Raw genomic sequence first — 22965 nt, 5'->3', positions numbered from 1 at the left:
CTCCTGGAAGTTTAGGTAACACCGTCCAATCCTTCTGACAGTGTCCCTCTCCCAAATCCATCCATCTTGATGTTTAACTAGCTTATTGTCACCTTTCCAAGTAATTCCACTCTGCATTAACATCCCTGTCGAATGCCCACCCACCTCTGAACTTCAAAAATACAGTAACTGTATCAAACAGTAAATTTCAATAACATGGAGAGAATGTTTATAGATGAAACCTACTTCCTAGAGTCCATTGACTAAATATTTGCACAGATAACAGAATGTGAAATCAAATTCAGCTGCAAAATATTACGGGTCTCCAATTAGATCTGGTTATTCTGCACCTTTGAGCTTATAATGATCATCATCTAACAATGGAATAGATGTATCCCACTTTGCTAAGAAAACCCACAGCTTGCTTCACGACGGCTACATTCATGTGTTTGAGCTGCACTTTGAGATCCTGAAAGTTCCAGCCTTCAGGTCCTGAGCAAGCTTTAATCAAATTCAGCACCTGGTTTAGGGTCACAGGAAGGCCATTTGCTGGAACAAAGGTGTTCTCTGCCTCACCCATTCCAGCATTTGCCAACGGGCACTCTCCCTGCTGAGAGAGCTGGCTGTGATATTTTTTCAAAATCATGTGCATTGACTACTTTCAGAATATGTGTGGTGAACTCCTTCATATCCTCCGAGGCCATGATTTTTAAAGGCCACTAGACTTTTTTTTTGTTCTGAAAAGATCTCAGGTGGCCGGCCACTTTCACTGTTGCACTGTTTCTGGAGGAACAGTAGTGTTTTAACTACTTGTATCATCTGTGTCAACCCGCTGGTTGCAGCTGTTATGTCATCTATTTTGTAAACAATGTTGATTGGTGCCTTTTCTGCATGTCTGATTATCCCCACAGTTGTTTGTTGTTTGGTGCCGCCGAGTCGTAGACGACTCATAGCCACCCTATCTATGAACGAACGGCCTGAGCACTGTTCGCACATAGAGTTTCCGGAGGCAAGCCATTTCGGAAGTGGATGCCGCTCCTGCTTATGAAATCTAATCTCAACATTGCCAATTCTGAAGACTTCATCAACCAGAGCGGCAGAGAACAGCTGAGATAAGGTGCAAGGTACTACGTGCTGGGCTCTGGGTCTTGTTTTCTTTTCAGCCTGAGAAGGGGTGGACTATCCAAAGCCCCCCAGGGACTGCGTGTGCCACCAGCACCACCATAGGAAGCACTGTGGAAGCTCTCAAGTCCACCCCTATTTACTATTCCACATCTGGGTCATGACTCCCTCTGGAGACAGGCCCAGTAACTTCGATCTACTGGGTCCCAGAGGCTCCTCTGGTGAACCGATGCCTTTGACTTGGGTGGTGGTTAAGAGTACTGAATATCCCATGAATATTTGCCAAAAGAACAAAGAAATCTGCTTTGTGTGGATGGTGTGTGACTGGAGTGCTTCTTACACATAAAGGTGGTGAAACTTATCTTACAAACTTCGGGCATCCTATCAAACAAATGGATACAGAAGCTGTGGTATATTCACACAATGGAATACTACCGTGCATTGAAAAACAAGGAACTCATGAAATATTATACAGAATGAGTGGCCCTGGGGGACGTTATGCTGAGTGAAATATCTCAGTCACAAAAGGACAAATGCTGTACTGTTATCAGAGTTGGAAAGAGACTGAGAAAGATGGGATAAATAATGTATAATGCATTGAAGCAGGTGAGGGAGAGAACTATTTAAAGGAATATAGGATTAGGTATTATTTTCATGACAAGATTACAGAAAAGAAATGCATATTAAAGTGGACTGTGGACTGGGGAGGGAGTGTATAACAATAAAATAATTTTTTTTCTTCAAAGAGAAAAACTAACTGGGAGGAGGGGTGGGCAGGGAGGAAAATGTGCAACAATGAATGAATGGGGGGATAAATTAAACAGAAAGAATATGCTATAAAAGATATATATGTTGCATTACAAAATCATTAATAAAAAAAACAAAAAATTTTGGGCATGTTGTCAGGAGGGTTATTCCTGGGGGAAAGAGAGCATGTTGGGGAAGGTGGAAGATCAGAAAAAGAGGAAGACACTTAAGGAGATGGATTAACACGAGGATTGTGACACTGACCTCAAGCCTATCAGAGACAAGACGATGCAGGATGGAAAAGGGTCAGAGCTGTTGTTCATTGAGTCACTAAATCATAGTGAACTCGATGGCACCTAATGACCACAACAGCAATTAAACTCAGCAGGCAGGAAGCAGCAGGATTAATGGAAAGGAGAGTCACAGGAAGGAAATGGGAAATGTGGACAAGTGTGGTTAAACCTGGATATTGCAATGAATATCGTGAAACAATGCGTACAGAGGGTTGAACAGAAACCAGTTTGCTTTGTAAACTTCCACACAAATCACAGTAGGAAAACACACACACACACACACACACAAATAAATGGTACTCTTCAAAAGACTGGAACTACTGTGATGGAGAGAGCCAGGTGTCTGGTTTCGGGGTTTTAGGGTCAGAGGAGGGTCTAACTGCAAAGAAAGAGCAAAAGGAAGTTATTTGGGAAATAAATCCGTTCTGTAACCAGATAGTGGTAGTTACAGGAGTCCATTCATGCACCAACATTGATACACCATACACCCCAAAATTCCATTTTGTTGCTTGTTATTTATGTTCCTTTCATTTAAAGAACAAGTCAAACAAGCACCTCCCGGGGAGCAGGAATCTGCAGCTGCACCAGGAGGACTGGTAGATCAGCCTCAAACACCCAGATTTATGGCCCTTGAGGTGAAGGTTGTTCTCCGCTGAGAACATAAAACTGTGCATGCCTTTCTGAAGATCCAAGCAAGGCTTCCATCAGGCCAGGCTGTGTGCAAGGCTGATAGTAGCCTTTGATCACATCCTCTCACCACCTTGTTCTGGGTGCTAAGGTCCTTTCTCTTCACCATATTATTTTATCCATTTTCTTTTATATAGTTTGCATAAAAAATTCATATACATTGTTTTCACTCATATATATTATACATTGTTTCATGCATTCCTTCATTCACAGTGCGTGTCATCTGCTCATTCCCATACATCGGTTCTGTGAAGTTAATCGTCATTGACCTATGCCCATTATTACTCCGCGTTTTCAGGTCTCCACTGGATCTTTCCTAATTCCTTTACCCCCCTCCCTCCACCCACCAAACTCTGTGACCCCATAATTTCCCCTCTTCTTGTTCTCAGCTTCTTTCGACCTCTCTTCCTCCCTTAGAGTTTTTTTTTATACACATTTTACTAGTTGTCCTATTTTTAAAATAATGGTCTTATGCACTATTTGCCCTTATGAGACTGAATTAGTTCATTTAGTATAATGCTTTCCAGCCTCTACCATATATAGTATTTTTAAAAATTGTTCCTCCTGAGTGCTGCATAGTATCCCATCAGGTAAATATGTCACAGTTTCTCAATCCGTTCTTTTGTTGATGGACATTTGGGCTGTCTCTATTTTCTTACTCTTATAAATAATGCTGCTAGGAATACTGGTGTACAAATCTCTGTGTCTCAGTTCTATTTCCCTTGGGGTATATTCCTAGCAGTGTAATCACAGGATCATGAAGGCATCTCCTTCCTGCTTCCTGTGATGTCTTGTACAATCTGATCTCCCTGCATATCCTCCTCAGCACACACTGGTACAACATCCTCTCTTCTTTTTTGCATGAGTAATGCCTTGATTACTAGGGTTTCTTTAGGGCAGACTCCTCCATTACCCAATAACTCCAGCATCGTACCTACTTGGGACATTAAAACCCAGGTCATTGCTATCAAGTTAGTTCTGATGCATGGTGAACCCCCACCAGCTTCCCAGGGCTGTGAGTCGCAATGGGAGACCACTTCTTTTTCTTCCAAGGATCAGATGGTACATTTGAGCCACCGGAGACCAGAAACGGTCACAGGACTAAGCTATCAGGAGCTCAGTTGATCTGTAAATACTAAGTCTCAAACTCAACTTTGCTGAAGTTCAGCGAACAGATAACAAATGCAAAATCAGTGCTATTGAGTTGGAACTGACTCAAAATTGACCCTCCAGCCTCATTCTAGAGACTGTAATCCCGTGAGACGGGATTGCCCATTGGAGCCACTGGTGGATTTGAAACACTTACCTTTGGAATGACAGCGCAACTCCTCACCCAGTCGTCCATCAGAGCTTTCTGGAGATCAGACAAAGGCCCATGGAAATCTAAATATCCACAGAAGGAAGCACATCGAGAGTGAAGCCCAAGTTGGGGAGCAGTCTACCAGGCACCAGTGAGCTGACTCTGATTCCTGGTGACCCCTGTGCATCACCGCGGAGTTGTGCTCCAGGTGCCTTCCAGTGGCTGGGATTTTTTTGGAAGTAGATCTTCAAGCCTTTCTACTGAGGCACCACTGGGTGCTTCAGGTGATCCAAAGTAGTAGATAGGACAGTATGGCTGGGACGGCCCAAAGGAGGGAACTGGGCTGTGAGCTGATCTTCCAAGAGTCTTGTAGCACTTGAATAGGCAGCAAGGAAGGAATTCCTGGTGGAGGGCGTGGAAGGAGCGCAGCTAAGACTTGGAGCGGGGAGAAGGGTCCAGGGCCAGGCTCCAGGGAAGAGTCAGAAGTCCTTCTGGAGACCACAGGCCAAGGCAAAAAGGGCCTCCTTCTCAGGTCTCCTTTGGCCCCAGTCTTGCTCCTTCTCCCACATAGTCTGTTCTCCTCATTCAGCCTCGGGGTCTTTACAAAACATAAATGCAAGTATTTCCCTCTTTTCTTCAAAACCCTCCTACCACTGCCTTTTTTCTCACCCAAAATGTACACCACTGCTCCTGGGGGGATGCCCTAGGAGCACAAAGAGCTAAGTAGTTGTTACACGCCATCGAGTTGCTTGTGAATCATGGTGTCTTTTGATTTCCTGATGGCTGGTGCCAAGAATGTTGATTGTTGGAACCAAGTGAGCTGAGGTTACCCATAATCTCAATCTCTCCCCCCTCCAAAGCTGCTAATTTGGCTTTACTTGTGTTGCAACTTTCAACTCTTTCTCAATGTTGTTGTTGTTGTTAGGTGCTGTGGAGTTGAGTACAACCTTCAGTGACCTTTTGAACAACAGATATGATCCCTGTCCTACCTTGTGCCATCCTCACACTTCCTGACACACTAGAGCCCATTGTAGCAGTCACCGTGTCAAGCCACTTGGTTGAGAGTCTTCCTTACCTTAAATGACCCTCCATCCTTCCAAGAATCATGTCCCTCTACAAGACATAGCCCCTCTTAGCAACACACCCAAAGTACATAAGGTGAAGCTTTCTCATCTTGTCTCCAAAGAGAACTGTGGTTGCACTTTCTCCAAGACATATTCATTTGTTCTTTTGGCAGTCCATGGGATGTTCAGTACTTTTCTTCAACACCACCACTCAAAGACCTCACATGTACCTTAGTCCACAAACTGACATCATTACTTCTCAATAATTTGGAGAGGTCCCTAACCACAGACTTGCCCAGTGCAATACATTCCATGATTTCCTGACTGTGGTTACCAAGGTTGTTGATTGTGGATCCAAGTAAGATGAAGTTGTTTACAGTTTCAATATTTTCTCCATCTATCATGATGTTGCCTATTGGTCCAGTAGTAAGAGTTTTTGCTTTCGTGATAAAAAAAGTGTAGTTGTTGCTGTTTTGTGCTGTTAAGTTCATTCCAATTCCTATAGAGCCTAAGTATGAAGCAGTGCCCAGATCTGTCCCATCCGCATTGTTAGGGCTACGTTGATCTTCACTGTTGCAGCCTCTGCCTCAATCCGTCTCATTGAGGGCCTTCCTCCCTAATGCTGGTCCTCTCCTTTACCAGGCACGATGTCCTTTCACAAGTTCTATCGCTTAACAACAACAACACCACCATAGAGAGAGCTCTGCTGGCCCAGTGGACAGAAAGTGATGCTACCAAGCCAAAGGTGGGTGATTTTAATCTGCAGCCCTCAGGACTGGTTTTAATTGTTTTTGGTGAAACATTCTTCTAGGTCATACAGCCCTGGTCTGTCCACTTGCTGTACAGAGGTAACATGTGGTTGCTGTGATGCTGAACACCGTAACACTGATGTTTCAAATGTGATAACGGTTACCCGTGGCAGACAGTGTTTGGTGGAGCTCCCCAGTTAAAACAAACTTGGAAACAGGAGTAGCATCCACTTCCGAAATAGCTTGCCTTTGAAAATCCTATGAACCTGGAGAAAGGAGGAAATTTATGCAAGTGTTCAGGTCTTTCGTTCACAGAGTCACCATGAGTCATCTACGACTCAATGGTACTTAACAACAAGAAGAAGAAGAAGAAGTCTCTCCTTGATAGCTATAACCTAAATGTCACTGCCTTCACTTTTAAGGGCCTCTGGCCACACATCCTCCAGTACTCATGTCTTCCTTCTTCCAGCAATCCATTCAGTGTTCTTCTGCAACACTGTAATCCAGAGGCATCAATTCTTCCTCAGTCTTTATCCATTGCCCAGCTTTTGCATGCATACAAAGTCTACCTTAGTCCTTCAAGTGCAGCCTTTGCTCTTTAACACTCTAAAGAGTTCCTTGTCAGCACAATGTCCACTGCAAAACCTCAATTACTTTACCGACAGCTGCTTCCTTTAGCACTGATTGTTGTTGTTGTTGTTGTTGTTAGGTGCCATGGGATCTAGTACAACTCACTCCAACTCTATGAAAAACAGATTGGCGCCCTGTCCTATCCTGTGCCATCCTCATCAGTTCTGCCATACTCAAGCTGCAGTCTCTGTGTCCATCCACCTGGTTGAGGGTCTTCCTCTCCTCATTGTCACTCCACCTTTCCAAGCATGATTTCCCTCTCCAGGGAATAGCTTCTCCTAGCAACATGCCCAAAGTATGTGAGACAAGGCTTTATCGTCTTTGCTTTTAAGGAGTCCTTTGGATGCACTTTCTCCAAGACTTGTCTTGGCATTGATTGTGGATCCATGTAAAATGGAATAGTTGACATTGTCAAACTTTTGTTCACTTATTATAATATTGCTTATTGGTTCTGTTGAGAGTATTTTTCTTGTCTTTATGTTGAAGTAGAATCCACAATAAGGATTTCTGGGTTTCTTCATTAAATGCTCCAAGTACTTTTCTCCTTCAGCATGCAAAGCTGCATTATCTGCATTTAAACCCAAACCAAACCTATTGCCATAAGATTATTTCCAACTCAAGAATAACCCTCTATTGGATTTTGGGAGCTCTGGTGGTGCAGTCCACAGGAAGTTGTGTTGAAAACCCAAAAGTCACACCTCTCTAGTGGTTTGAATCTATAAGCTGTTCTCTTGAAGAAAGATGGGCAATCTCCTCCCTTGAAATTTATAGCCTCAGAAATCCAACAGAGGGTCAGCTATGAGTCTATTCTGATTTGTAGTGACCCTATGTACAACAGCTCTGAAGCCTGCCCTGTCCTAAGCCAATCTGACTCTGACACACCAACCCCTATTTCCCTAGTTACTGTATCAATCCATGTCTTCCAGGATTTTCCTCTCCCTCTTACTTTCCCTCTATCCTTATGAGCAAGATGTCCTTTTCCAAGGACCGGTCTCTTCTGGCCATGTGCCCAGAGTAAGTGAGACAGAGCTTCAAAATCCTAGCCTCCAAGGAGAGACTTGGTTTCACCCTCTCCAAGACAGACCTATTTGTTGTCTTTGAAGTCCATGGTATGTTCAATACTCTTTTCCAGCACCACAGCCCAAAGGCTTCGATTCTTCTCCTGTCATCCTTCATCATTATCTAGCTCTCTGAGGCAGAGCAAGTATTTGCAAAGACTATGGCCTGGATTCGGCTCACCTTTGTCTCTAGACTGACATCGTCGCTTCTCCGTACTCTGGGAAGGTCCCTGACAGCAGTTTTACCCAATACAATTAATCTTTTGATTTACAAAAGGAGCTTGTTTACCTTTCTATCTTGGAGATGCTAGGGCACTCAAACCACCAAACTTACAGTACATATAACACAGTGAATCCACTCCTGGGGCCCTTACTGTTAGTTAGTCTCTCTAATCCAATTCTGATGCCACACTCTTCCTCATAAAGTCCTTCTTGGGTTATTTGCTCCATGTGGAGATTCAGTGGGTATGGTGAAAGGATGCAACTCTGACTTTAAACCATGGAGTATCCTCTTTTTGTTTTCAAACAACTGCTTCTTGGTCTATGTACAAGTTTCATATGAGAACATTTATGTGTGAGATTTCCATTCTGTACCATGTTACACGAAATTTGCCATGATTCACACAACCAAATGTCTTTCCCTGGTAAATAAAACAGGTAATCATTGTTCTGGGACTCTTTGCTCTCAGCAAATATCCATCTGATGCCAGTCATGACATCAATTGTCCTGCAGCTTTTTCTGAATCCACTTTGAATTTCTGGCAATTCTCTATCGATATCCTAATCCAGCTGTTTTTAAATGATCTTCAGCAATATTTTACTTGCATATGATAGTGATAATGTCTACTTGTTATATTTCTTCATTCTGTTGAATGGACTTTCTTTGGAATGGAAATAAGCGCATCTTCCAGTCTCTTAGACAGGTCACAGTCTTCTAAATATCTTGGCATAGACATGTGAGCACATCTAGTGCTGCATCCATTTGTTTAAACAGTCAATTGGTATTCTGTTAATTCCTAGAGTCTCGTGTTTCATCAGTGTCTTCAGTGTAGCTTGAACTTCTTCTTTCACTATCATTGGTTTTTGATCTTGTGCTACCCTTGAGATAGTTGTCAACCACTTCTTTTGGGTACAGTGATTCTCCATATTTCTCCCATCTTCTTTTGAAGTTTTCAGTATGAATCAAATATTTTAACCCATAAAATCCTTCAATATTGCAACTCAAGGCTTAGTTACAAAATTTAAGATACTGAAGGTACTCTAGTGACATAGGATATTATGAGTTGAGTTATTACGAGATTGGTAGTTTGAATTCACCCCAAGAAGCAGACTGACTCACCTTTCTTCCAATCTGCGAAATGGCTGCTACATTTGAACTGCTGGTCTCTAGGTTATCAAGCTGGCATTTAAAGATTGTGCTACAAAGTTCTCTGGAAGTATATAATTTTTTAAAATGTAGTATTAGGACCCTCGGATCCAAAATCAACCCCAAGGACTGATTCGTTAAGAAGTCAAATGACATATTGCCTTGGGCAAATGTGCTGCCCAGGATCTCTTTAAAGTCCTGAAGGATCGACAGTCATGCTGTGAGAAAGAGATGAGGCAGTCTGCCCTGGTAATGATGAACAGCCTTGGAAAACCTATCGGGGCAGGCCTACTCTGTTGTGTAGGGTTGCTGTGAGTCAGAACTGATTGGACATCAGTCCGTTTCATTTCAGTTTCTCTATAACTTCATAGGGAATTCTCCATGACCCTGAGACCAGAAGAGGCGGGTGGTGGCAGGGCACCACCACTCGGCAGGACATCACAATCAGAAGGTAGAGTGAGAAAAAAATGTAAAATGATAAAAAGTACCAGGCTTACGTGACTGTAAGAGACTGGTGGAACTTCCAAACTGTACCCCTTCTACATCCTTCAAGAGTGGAGGCGGGCTAGACCCCAGGACACAAAAACAGTAGCAGGGAGACATGTACTCAGTCACAGGGGATCACGAGTGCAGGTTTTGCCCAGGAGGAAAGTTCAGAAGGCAGAAAGAAGGAAGAAAGAAGGATGAATGGACATGGGAAACAAAGGGAGAGAGTGGGAAGAAGAGTGTTACATTGTGGGGGATGGCAACCCTGAATCAAAACACGATGTGTGAAAAGAATGGACTCTTACTAACTTTGAAACAAACAAAGTAACAAAACACATACACAAAAAACCCCGCCACCTCATCAGGAACTTAAAGCAAAATAATTTTACTTGGCTGATGATTATGTCAGAATACATACATCTTCTGAGACAGTGTGTGCTGGAAAAAAATAGCAATCCTTCTGAGACAATTGAGACAATGGGGGCCCTGGACTATTGGAAACAGGGCATGCTCATTGATCTTCTCTGTTGTTCCCCAAAACGACAAGTTTCAAATGTTCAGAGAACCCGGTCCTTATGTACAATCATGTGAGGCAAGACAAGCTGATTTTCAACAGTAGTTACAGTGGAAGACATGGTTACAAGCTCTGAAAACAAGAAATGTGTGATTACCCAACACGCAAGTTCTAAAATTTAATAAGATGACCTTTAGTGTCGTAAACAGGAGAACTATGCTTTTATAAAACCTTTTCTTTCCTAATGCTGTCATGCTCTGGGCATCTATTTAATTTGCTTCAAATGCTTACCACTTTGGTGAACTTTCTGACCTGCTTCAAACCCTCATTGTTGATTGATTGATTTATTGATTGATTGATTGATTGTGTTTGTGTGTGTGTGTGTGTGAGAGAGAGAGAGAGAGAGAGTCTTTGATTTGGGTAAAGGTTTACAGCACAAATTAATTTTTCAGCCAATAGCTCATACACATTTTGCTTAGTGCCATTGGATATTTGTACAGTCTCCACCATGTTACGAACATCACTCATCCTTCTTCACCTCTGTGTTTTTCCAGTTCCATACTTGCCTCCCTCTGATCTCTCCCTGGCTCCTGGACTTTGTCCTTGGTTTCTATGTTGCCCCTTTGACCTCAAGATGTTGGTTGTTCCAGAGAGTGCTGTCTTCCTAGTGTGAGCACTCACCTTGTAACCCAGTCTAGGTTTTGTGTGAAAATTGATTGAAGGGAGCAAGTTCAAGTCTGGGCTTTAAAGAAGACTAAAGACTATAGTCTTAGGGGTTCTGCCAGTCTCTAGCTGAACAATAGACATGTTCTTTAAAAACATTTTTTTTTAGTTTTGTTCCCCATTTTTCTCTCCCTCTGGCCAAGGATCTGCTATTATGATCCCTTTCAGAAGACTCAGTAAGGGCAGCTGGACATTATGTAGTTCTTCTGGTTCAGGGTCACTCATTTGACAGTTTTCTTTACTGTGATGACTTCCATTGGCTCAAGATTGGAATTCCATTGTGGTTGCTGTAATTCTGGAACAACTGATAGTTCAAATACCAGCAAGGTTACCCGAGGTGGACAGATTCCAGTGGAGTTTCAAGACTAATATGGACTAAGAAGTAGGACTGACCTTTACCTCTGAAAAAACAGACATCTGAAAACCTTATGGAAAATTGAAGAATGTTGTTGGATATACTGTCCTAAGATGAACTCCTCATGTTGGAAGAACTGAAAATGTGACTGGGGAAGAGCTGCCCTCTCAAAGTTGGATCAACCATAGTGGTGCACATGAAATAAAGCTTTCCCCTATTTGCTGATGTGGCAAGACTCAAAATGAGGAGCAACAGCCACAAAATATTCGTTAATAATTGGAACATGGAATGTAAGAATCATGTATCTAGGAAAGTTGGATGTTGTAAAAAAATGAAACAGAATACATAAAGGTTAACATCCTAGGCATTAATTAACAAGCTGAGATGGACTGGTATTGGCCATTTTGAATCAGAATCATGATCTGTTATGCCAGTAATTATAAACAGAAGAAGAATGGTATGGCATTCATTGTAAAATAGGATTGTTTCATGATCCATCCTTCAGTACAATACTATGAATGATAGGATACTATCCATACATATACAATGGAGTCCTATTAATTCTGTTGTTGTTGTTGTGATGTGCTTTTGAGTCAACTATGACTCATAGTGAGACTATGAACAATAGCTCTGAACTTTGATCTATCTTGAGCCAATCTGACCATCTCTGACACATTGATATTGTGTCACTTTTTTGGGGGGTGACATCTTGCTTTGGCCTGTGTAGGGTGTGATGTATCCTGCTTCTTTCGTGATATTGCTGTGGTAGAGTTTTTCATGCCTGAGGCATGATAGGTTCTTGATTTGACGTGACTGCTCAGATGATGGTGCAGCAGGGACATTTCCGTTCAGGGACTGTGAAATCAGCCTGCTCTGTTTATAACTGCTGCAGACCAAGTCTTTCTGAAGGCAGTTATCTGATTGGATGTAAGGAGATGTAAAGCAAAGCATAGAGGCGTGGGTGTGGGGCATGGGCGTGGGGCACAGGCCCAGGGCACAGGGCATGGGCCAAGGGCCTGGGCACAGCACATGTGTGGAGACTCACACTATGCATAAGGCATGTGTGCAGATGCACAGTAGGTGGGCTTGCATGCAAACTGTAGCTGATTGGGAATGCAATGGGACCTTACTCAAATTCTAGCTGTCAAATCTGCTTTTGGTGGCCTGCTTCAGAAGCCTGCTTTGGACAGCCCACTGCCCCTGCTCCAATCTGTCCCTACTCTGGTCTGTCCCTGCTCTGGTCCATCTCCGCTCTGGTTCATCCCCACTCCCAAGATTCCAGAAATTAATGAAATGCCAGTTGACGTGCTTCAGGAACAAAGGTGGTGTGGATATGCCCACCAGTCTATGCCAGGAAATGTGGAAGATAGCCACCTGGTCAACTGCCTAGAAGAAATCCATATTTGTTCGCAATCCCAAAACGATGATTAAGCAAACTATGGAAATTATCAAACAATATCATATGCAAGTAAAATCTTATTGTTTTGTTGTTGTCAAGTGCTATTGAGTTGCCTGAAACTCAACTCATAGTGATCCTATGCACAATGCAATGGCTCTGAATCCTGCCCTGTGCTGAGCCAGTCTCACTGACACTGGCTCACCTTCCCCCATTGCCCCAGTCATTGTGACAACCCATCTCATTCTGGGTCTTCCTCCCCTGCACTGTCCCTTCATCCTTCCAAGCGTGATGTCTTTATCTAATGGCTGGAACAATACATTGACAAGGAACTGCCAGAAATTCCAGCTCAAAAAGAGGCCATGGCATAAGGGATATCATTGCTGATATCAAATGGATCTTGGCTAAAAGCAGAGAATATCAGAAAGAGGCCAATTTGTGTTTTATTGACTATTCAAAGGTGTTTGATATGTGGATCATAACAAATTATAGCTAACTTTAAGAAGCATAGTAATCCCAGGATGAATACTTAATTGTGCTTGTTTTGAAACCTTTGCATAGACTAAGAAGTGGCTGTCCAAACAGAACAAAGAAATACTGCATGGTCTAAAATCAGGAAGGGTGTGCATCAGGGATGTACCCTTTGTCCATTTTTATTCACTCTGAATGCTGGGCAAATCATTTGAGGAAGTAGACTATAGGAGAAGAATGTGGCATCAGGATTAGAGGAAGACTCATTAGCAACCTATGTTATGCAGATGATACAACCTTGCTTGTACAAGGTGAAAAAAATTTCAAGCACTTACAACAGAAGATCAAAGCCATCAATATGGGTGACATCTCAACATCAAGAAAACAAGTCTTCATTACTGGACAAACAGAAAACATTTTAATAGGTGGAGAAAAGATTGAAATGACCAATGATTTGGCCTATTTGGATCTACATCCATAGTAACTTTACCCATTTTAACAGCAGTCAAGAAATCAAAAGCAATATTGCATTGAGAAAATAAGCTTCCAGGAACTTCCCCAAAGTTTTAAAGAGCAAGAACGTCAGTTTAAAGATTAATTAAGGTGCACCTAATCCAAGCCGTGGTATTTTCAATTGCTTCATGTTAATCTGAAAATTGGACAATGAATAAATTGGACTCAAGAAGAATCAATACCTTTGAATTGGGGTGTTGGGGAAAAATATTGAATATACCACGAACTTCAAAAGAACAAATGAATCTGTCTTGAGTGAAATGCATCCAGAGAGTTCCTTACAGCAAGGGTGGTGAAACTTCTCATTTATGTTGAGTATATTCTCAGGAAGGAATCTATCTTTGGAGAGACACATCATTCTGGGAAAGGTAGTCAGAGGAAGAATGGAGGATTCTCAACAAGATCGATTGATACAGGACTATTACAGCGGGCTTGAGCGTAATGAGATCATGAGAATGGTGTAGGAGATGGCAAGTGTTAGATCTCTTCTTCATGCATCATGTTACTATGAGTTGCTGTCAGTTCAACAGTTACTTAACATCACCAACAACATGTTGTGGAAGATGAGAGTCTTGTCTGTTTAACCTTTGGCCTAATTATCTTTATTTTCTTCAGTCTTCTTTGCTGAGGAGAAGTAGAGATCAGTAGCTGCCTTAAGTGGTCACTTGCATGGTTTCTAGAACCCCATTTCTATTCACCAGAGGAGGCTGTAACACACATTCTTTGTGGACAATGTTGTGCCAGTTGGCCTTGAACTCCCCTGAAGCTATACTCCTGAGTCCCCTTTGTTTTTAAGCAGTCCTTGAATATTTGATCATAACTTTTGGAATGTGATCAAGTTTTCCCCCAAATATTATCTTAATAGCATTTTTGTTGTTGTTTACTGTTGAGTCGGAACCAAACTGCAGCTGCCCCTAATGGTATGGGAGGAGATTGTCCATCTTTCTGCCAGAGAGCAGTGGGTGGATTTGAACTCTGTACCTTGCAGCTGCTGACACAACTCCTTACCACTCGCCCACCAGAAGTCCTTTATCTTATAGTTGTTGTTAGGTATCATTGAATGGAGAATGACACATAGTGACTGACCCTTTGAACAACAAATGTGAACTCTGTCCTGTCCTGTGCCAACTTCACCATCTCTACAAGCCTATTTCTGCAGTTACTGTATCTTATAATAGTAAAGTTAATATATGTGCTTCTCCAAAGAGGAGAGTTCTCTGAAAGGTAGGGGTTGTGTGTTATAAATAATTAATATATATCTCTAATGTTTTATTTAGCTCGTAATAGCCACTCAAAAAATGTTGAATCAAATTTTATGTGTTCAATTCTAAGCTTCTTGAAAGCAGAGAACATTTTGGCGTTCATGTTTGTATCACTCAGTGCCTCTCAGGATTTTCTAAATAGTTGCATCTTGAAACAAGAAAAGCCCATTAGAGATAAGCTTCCATTCTCTGAAGGCAAATGATAGAATATTTCATTTCCTGTTGCCCCTATAAATGCCATCCATCCCTGAATCCCAGTGCTAAAGTGTAACAATCACTTTATAACATGAAAGAGTTAATGGGAAAGAACCATGGAAGGTCTTGGAAAAAGGAAATATCTCTTAAAAAAAGTTTCTTAAGAGTTATCTTTATTTCCTATTCTCTTGTTTAAGCTTTAAAAAACACTTTCTTTTGGTTTTGTTTTGAGAAGCTACAAACCCACAAGAAAGCTGAAAAACAGTACACTACCAGAAACCCTCACACAGATTCACCAACATCTTGCTACACCCATTTCCTCCCTCGGTGTATTTGCCTATATATATACACACACTCACTTCCTTTTGTTGAAAACAGGCTGTTCTCACTGTAACATTTTACCTCTAAAGGCTGCATCTTTGCATCACCCACACTGGGAACATTCTTTTCTGTCACCATAACACTATTAGCTCACCTAAAAAAACCCTAACATTAATTCAGTGATGCCACCCAACATCCCAACACAAGGCTCAGACTTCGTAAACAAAGCAAGCTTGGCCATTCATTTCTAAAATCCTATGAACAACAACAGAATGCTGTTTGATATGGGGCCGGAAGATGAGCCCCTCAGGATGGAAGACACTCAAAATGCATCAGGGGAAGAGAGGCCTCCTCCAGTGTCTTCCTGACGGATGTGAACGGAGTAAAGCTGTCACCCAGTCAAAGGTCTGTATTTGCTGGTGTGGCAAGATTAAAGATGAGGATCAACAGCTGTCAACGTCCATTGATTGCTGGAATGTGATACACGATGCCCCATTGTGTAATCGTATCCTGGTTTCTTTAGCCATTTTTCCATTGATAGATAAATGGTTGTTTCCACTTCATTACTGTTATGAATAAAGCTGTGATAAACGTGAGTGTGCACATGCCATCTAGAATGGCAACAGTCATACCCTTTCCTAGGTGCCTTCGTGTGATGGCTGTAACAATGCACTCACACCCAGCAATGATTGTGAGGCTGGCACAGGCCTGGGAAGTGTTTCATTCCATTGTGTGAAGAGTCATTATGCATCAGAATCAACATGATGGCCCCTAACAGGCACATAATTTCACCTTTGAGCATGCTTGTGCTTTTTTGGCACACTTGTTGTTGTTCTTGTGTGCCATCAGGTAGGAGCCGACTCATAGCTGACCCTCCAGACAGTTCTCAGAGGCCATAAGTCACCCAGGAGGAGATTGCCCATCCTTCTCCCATGGAGCAGCTGGTGGACTCGAACCACATGCCTTTGGAATTGTAGAGCAGTTTCTTACCACAAGGCCACCAGAGCTTCGATTCCATTCTGGTACACGAGGCATTGCTAACTCAAATCTGCTGCTGCTCTGGATTGCTGCTGAGTCAACCCTGATCTTGGCGACTTCAGGTGTGCAGAGTGGAACTGCTCCATGGCGTTTTCAAGGCTGTGGCCTTTTGGAGACAGATAATCAACCAGGCCTACTTTCCAAAGTCGGTCTTTTGTTGTGGTTTGTTGCCAATGTTGTTCTTAGGTCATGGTGATCCTAGGAACAACAGATCTGAACCCTGACCTATCCTGTGCCATCCTCACCATGTCTGCCACACTTGAGTCCTTTGATACTGACACTGTTTCAATACACTTCATTGAGGGTCTTCCTCTCATTCTCTTACCCTCTGCTTTTCCAAGCATGATGTTCTTTCCTAAAGAATAGTTTCTCCTATCAACATGCCCAAAATATATGAGATGAAGCTTCACCATCTTTGCTTTCAAGGAGCACTCTGGCTATGCTTTCTCCAGGACACATCTGTTTGTTCTTATGACAATCCATGGGATACTCAGTATTCTTCTCCAACACTGCAACTTGAAAGTATCAGTTCTTCTGTCATTTTTATTCATTGTCCAACTCTCAGATGTATAGCAAATGATTCAAAAGACCATGGCCTGAAGCAGGCACACCTTAGTCTTCCAATGGACATCATTGCTCCTCAGTAATTTGAAGAAGTTCCTGACTACAGTCTTATTCAGTACAATATGTCTCCTGATCTCCTGATTGCTGGTAGCGAAGGTGCTTACTGAGTTGCCAATGAGCCAACTCAAAATTATAGTGACCGTGTGCACAACAGATTGAAGCTCTTCCTGATGCTGTGCCAGTCCCACACCTGCTGCCCACCTTGACCCCACTACTGCAGTTGCTGTGTCACCCCATTTAGTTGAGGGTCTTCCTCTCTCTTTCTCCCCTTGTACTTCACCAAGCATGATGTCTGTCCGTCTCCAGGGCCTGGCCTTCCTAAATAACATGCCCAAAGTATGTGAGACATCTCTCTGGGCTCAAACCACCAACCTTTTGCCTACTAGTTGAGTGATTAATCAGTTGCACCAGTAAAACCTATTATATGCCAAATATCTTCAGTTCTTTCTGGTAGGAATTTATGTTTAGAAACCAACACATAGTCCCAAGTGAGTTCACATCTATGAGATAACATTGCCCTTCAGTTAGACTGAGCTGGAAACTTATAGCTCCAACCCACATATTCCACCAGGGGCTTCCTCATCTCACCCAATTCCTTGTACTTCCTTTTAAATGAAACTCTCAGAGGTTTAAGAGCCAGAGGTCAACACAACCCTCAAACATGTGTGTCTGGGGCTTCTCTGGTAACGGGCAGCATTGTGGGCACTGTGACCTCTGCCTGCAGTGTGGATAGAGGAGAGAGACGAAAAGTTCTGCCAGCCAGCCAGCTTGCTCCCCAGGAAAGGGGATGCCCACAAACTTCATGGAGGACAAACTTCATACAGAAAGGAAGGAACTTCTCTTGAATGAGGACAGTTGTCCAGTTGGAGAGAGAATGTAAAAAAAAAAGTCCAGGTGAATAAATTCATGTTTACGTCTCATATCACCCCAGCAACAATTATTGTTGTGTACCATATAGTAGGCACTGACCCATAACTGACCCTCCAGTGGGTTTTCAGAGGCAGTTAATCACACAGGAGGAGATTGCCCATCCTTCTCCACCCCCAACAACACTTTATAAGACATATAACAAAACACAACAAAGGTGTGGCTGATGGGAAATTGAAATGGTGCAACCACTGTGGAAAGCAGTTTGGTGCTTCCTCAGAAAGTTGGGAGTATGCACTGCAATCCCAGAAGTATGCAGTTCGAATCCACCATGGGCTGTGCTGGAGAAGGAAGGACAATCTCCTCCTGTGCCAGTCAGATCTGATTTGATGGTACACACACACACACACACACACACACACAAAATAATAAAATAAAAACAAATTTTAAAAAAGAAGAAAGTTGGGGGTGGAAATGCCATTTGCTGCCAGCAATCCCACTACTAGATACATATCCCAAAGAAGCAAATGCTGTGACACAAACTGACATACTCGTATGCATGATTATTGCAGCATTAATTATAATAGCAAAGAGATGGAAGTGACCCGCTTACCTATCAAGAGACAAATGGCTAAAAACCCCCAAACAGCTTAGGGTGCCTTCACACAGAGGGGTGTTATGATCACTGAAAAATGATTAAGAATTCAAGAACTATTGAACAACGTGGCTGAATCAAGAACAAATGAAATTTAGTGACTTAAGTCAGTCACAAAAAGATAATTATTGGATTAAACCACTATTATAAAAAGTTAAAGAAAGGTTTACACGTAGATCGAATCATTCTTGGATGGGTACCAGGGATGAGACGTTGAGAGTCGAGGGGAGTAAAAGTAATAAATAGATAATCTGGGTGAAGAGAAAGTAATATAACATAAGGGGTTGATCAGACACTGTCAGTAATTAATTGCATTAACTAATTATAAATTTGGAACTGTTAATTCAAATAAAAGGACAAAGAGAAATATCTATATTTCTTATTTTACACAAAACCAGCTTTTGCAGTTTTCTATTTAAGAATAAAAGGAGGACAAGGCTTCCTTTGTCATTGCACTAGGCATGTTATGTGGTGTTCTCTGTTTTCATTTTTCACCAGAAGCTGGTTGGCCCGTCGCGCCTGGGAAATGCTTCCTTCAGCAGTTTCCTCTAACAGAGGTCTCTGTGGAGGAGGGCTGTGGCTCCTTCAGTCCTGTGAGTGAAACTGCTTTCTCTCACGGATTCTGCATAGTGTAGAGACTTTCTGTGAAATGTGATGATTCTACAAACCATGGTGTCTGTTGCAGTAGTGTTTCCATGTGATTTAGGCCTTCCAGTGCCCATGCAGTGATACTTACTCCTATCATCACATTAGGGAGCTCTGGTGGTGCGGTCCATAGGCCTTGACCACCCGAAGGCCAAGCCTCTCTGGCCGTTTGGATCGACCCACAGCTCTGAGGAGAAAGACAGGCAACCTCCTCCTGTGTGTTTTACAGCCTCAGAAGCCCCATGGAGGGTCACTGACTTGACAGCAATTAGTGAGTAATAGCAATATGTTGTTGTTGTTATGTGCCGTCGAATGGTTTGCAACTCATAGCGACCCTATGTACAACAGCCCTAAACCCTGCTCTATCCTGTGCCAATCGCATTGCCTCTGACACACCCATCCCGATTACCCCAGTCACTGAATCAATCCACCTCATAGAGGGTCTTCCCCTCCTGTGCTGTCCCTTCACCGTCCCAAGCATGATGTCCCTCTCCAAGGACCTGTCCCTCCTTGCAACATGTCCAAAGTATGTCAGACGAAGCCCCAGAATCCTTGCCTCCAAGGAGTAGCTTGGTTTAACCCTCTCCCGGATGAATCTGTTTGTTTTCTTGGCAGTCCATGGTACATTCAATACTCTTCTCCAGCACCGCAGCTCAAAGGCATCAATTCTCCTTCTGTCCTCCCTAGTCATTGTCCAACTCTCTGATGCATAACAAGTGATTGCAAAGACCATGGCCTGTCAGACTCACCTTAGTCTCCAGAGAGACACCGTTGCTCTTGAGTACTATAGAGAGGTCCCTAACCACAGACTTTCCAATCGCAATATGTTTTTTGATTTCCTGGCTGCTGGTGCCAGGAGTGTTGACCGTGGAGCCGAGCAAACTGAAGCTGTAAACAATCTCAATCTCTTCGACATCCATCCTGATGCTACCAATTGGTCCAGTGGTGAGAATCTTTGTCTTCTTGACATTTAGCCTCAGTCCAACATAAATTAGTAATAATTGGATTAGCAATACTAAATCTTGGGGATCCACAATCAACACCCATGGCCCATGGAAGCCACAGCCAAGAAACCAAACTAAAACTATTGTATTGAGCCAATCGGCTGGGGAAGATGTCCCTTTCTAAAGTCTCTAAGAGTAATGATGTCCTCTTGAGGACTAAGGTGTGTGTGAGTGACCCAAGCCATGATATTTTTGTAGCTTCCTATGCATGTAAAAGCTGGACGATGAATAAGAAAGACTGAAGAATTGGTGCGTTTGAATGACGGTGTAGATGAGGAGTACTGAGTACATCAAGGACTGTCGGAAGAATAAACAAACCTGTCTTAGAGGAAGTACAGCCAGAATGCTCCTGAGAAGCAGGGTATGGTAAGCCTTTGTCTTACGTGCTTGGGACGGAGGGACCAGTCCCTGGGGGAAGACATCGTAACTGGTAAAACAGAGGCTCAGGAAAAGAGGAAGGCTATCAGTGAGACGGACTGACACGGGCTAATGGATCAATACATCCCAACTTCTAACTTGATGAGTCTGTGAGGATGGCACAGCACTGGGTAGGCTTGTTTGCTTGTGCGCAGGGTTGCTACCAGTGAAAAATGATCAAATGTGTGAGACTGAGAAAAATTATGTAGACTGTGTTGAAACAGATGAGGGAGATAACAGTTTAAAAAAGATATATGATTGTGTATGATGGTTCTGACAGTGGAGTGTACTCGGTGTGTGTGTGTGTGTGTGTGTGTGTGTGTGTGTGTGTGTGTGTGTGTGTGATTGTAAACCAATGAAGGAATTTTTCTTTTTTTTTTGGTTTTTTTAAATTTTTATTTTATTTCATTATTTTTTGTGTGTACCGTCAAATCAGATCTGACTGATACAGGAGGAGATTGTTCCTCCTTTTCCAGCAGAGCATCTGGTGGATTTGAACCATGTACCTCTGAGATTGCAGTGCAGCTTCTTGCCATACTTTTCAAAGAGAAAAGCGAACTGGGGGGAAAGGATGGGCAGGGAGAAAAGTGCATCAATGAGTGAATGAAAATCCAAAATCTCTGTAAACGTTCATTAAAATTAATACAATTTTTTAAAAAAATGATTGAATGGCACCTAATAAGTCCACAGGTCTTCTCAAAGGCTGCTGTTGTTTGCATGTGCCGTTAAGTGAGTATTGACTCATAGCTGACCCTCCAGTAAGTTTCCAAAGGCTTTAAAGCATGCAGGAAGAGATTGCCCATCTTTCCCCCACACAGGGACTGATGGATTCGAATCTCCTCTCTATGGAAAGGCCACACCACTCCTTGCCCACCAGGCCACCAGACACTGGATATCAAAGGATGCTGTAACAATATTACAAAATGACTCAGTAAAGAAAGGATTCCCATGGAGGTATTCTCACTACGGGCCTTGACTAAAGTTCTATTGACTCATTCTGATGACAACTTTTTCCCCAATTTTCATTTTATATTGGTTTGCATACAAAATTCATACGCACTGTGTTTCACACAATCCTTCCTTCACATTGTGTTTCATACAATCATCCCCACTCATTATATTTTACAAAAGAAATTACCATTGAAATATATCCACCATTACTTCATTTTTCCAGATCCATGCTAGATCTTTCCCATTTCCTTTACCCACTCCCTTCATCAATAAAATTGTATGACCCTATGATTTCCTCCCCCTCTACTCCCACTGATTTTCACCTTGGATCCCCAAACACGTTTTACTAGTTATCCTTCTATTTTTACAATAATGGTTTTATGCAGTATTTGTTTTTATGAGACCGAGTTAGTTCACTCAGCATAATGTTCTCCAGTCTCTTCCAAGTTATGTAGTAATTTTCTAAATCATTGTTGTTGAGTGCTGCATAGTATTAAATCAAGTGAATGCACCACAATTTCTCAATCCATTGGCTAGTGGTTGGACATTGGGGCTGTTTCCATGTTCTTGCAGTTGTGAATAATGCTACTGTGAACATCGGTGTACAAATGTCTGTTTATGCCTCAGTTCTCATTTTCTCATGATTGACTCCAAGCAGTGGAATAGCTAGATCATATGGAATTTATACATTCAGCTTTTTGAAGAAACACCAAACTGCCTTCCAGAGTGTTTATACCATTTTACAATCCTATGAACAGCGTATGAGAGTTTCTATCTCTCCACAACTTCTCTAACGCTTATTGCTTGCTGCCCTGCTAAACTTTGCCACTGCTACTGTGAGTGACAGGATAATATCCATACGCATACAAGGAAGTCCAGTTAATACCACTATCAACAACCAGAGCTAAGGAAGAGTAAATAGATTTCTACTGACTTTTACAGTCAGAGATTGATCAAACATACAATCAAGATGCATTGATAATAATGGGTGACTGAAATGCAAAAGCTGGGAACAGAGAAGATTCAGTAGTTGGAAAACATGGACTCAATGACAGAAATGGAGCTGGAGATAGAATGACTGAATTTTGCATAATCAGTGACTTATTCATTGTAAATTAAGTTTTTTTAAGAGACATAAATGCAGGTTATATACATAGATTTCACCTGATAGCATGCATAGGAATCAGATCGACTACATCTGTGGAAAGAACCACTGGAGAAGCTCTATATCAGCTGTGAAAACTAGGCCAAGAGCTGATTGTGGAAGAGACCACCAACTACTCACATGCAAGCTCAAGCTGAAGATGAGGTAAATGAAACCAAATCCACGGGAACCAAAATATAACTTTGAGTCTATCCCATCTGAATTTGAGAACCATCTCAGGAACAGGTTTGAGGCCTTGAACACTAATGAGCGAAGACCAGATCAGTTGTGGGAAGATATCAAGGTATCATCCAGGAAGAGTGCAAACAGTCAGTGCAAAGACAGAAGAGGAAGCAAAGACCAAAATGGATGTCAGAAGAGACTCTGAA

General features: G+C 42.3%; 1 pseudogene; it reads right to left on the bottom strand.

Moving 5' to 3' along the window:
* Positions 1–318: 318 nt before the first annotated feature.
* The window catches only part of LOC102876509, a 53283-nt pseudogene continuing 30636 nt past the window's right edge, over positions 319–22965 (bottom strand).

Source organism: Elephantulus edwardii, unplaced genomic scaffold, assembly GCF_000299155.1.
Source record: "Elephantulus edwardii isolate Elephantulus edwardi_28Jun2011 unplaced genomic scaffold, EleEdw1.0 scaffold00153, whole genome shotgun sequence".
In the NCBI taxonomy this organism is placed as follows: Eukaryota; Metazoa; Chordata; class Mammalia; order Macroscelidea; family Macroscelididae; genus Elephantulus; species Elephantulus edwardii.
Note: the sequence above shows the minus strand (reverse complement) of the source record. Positions and strands in the feature narration are given on the sequence as shown.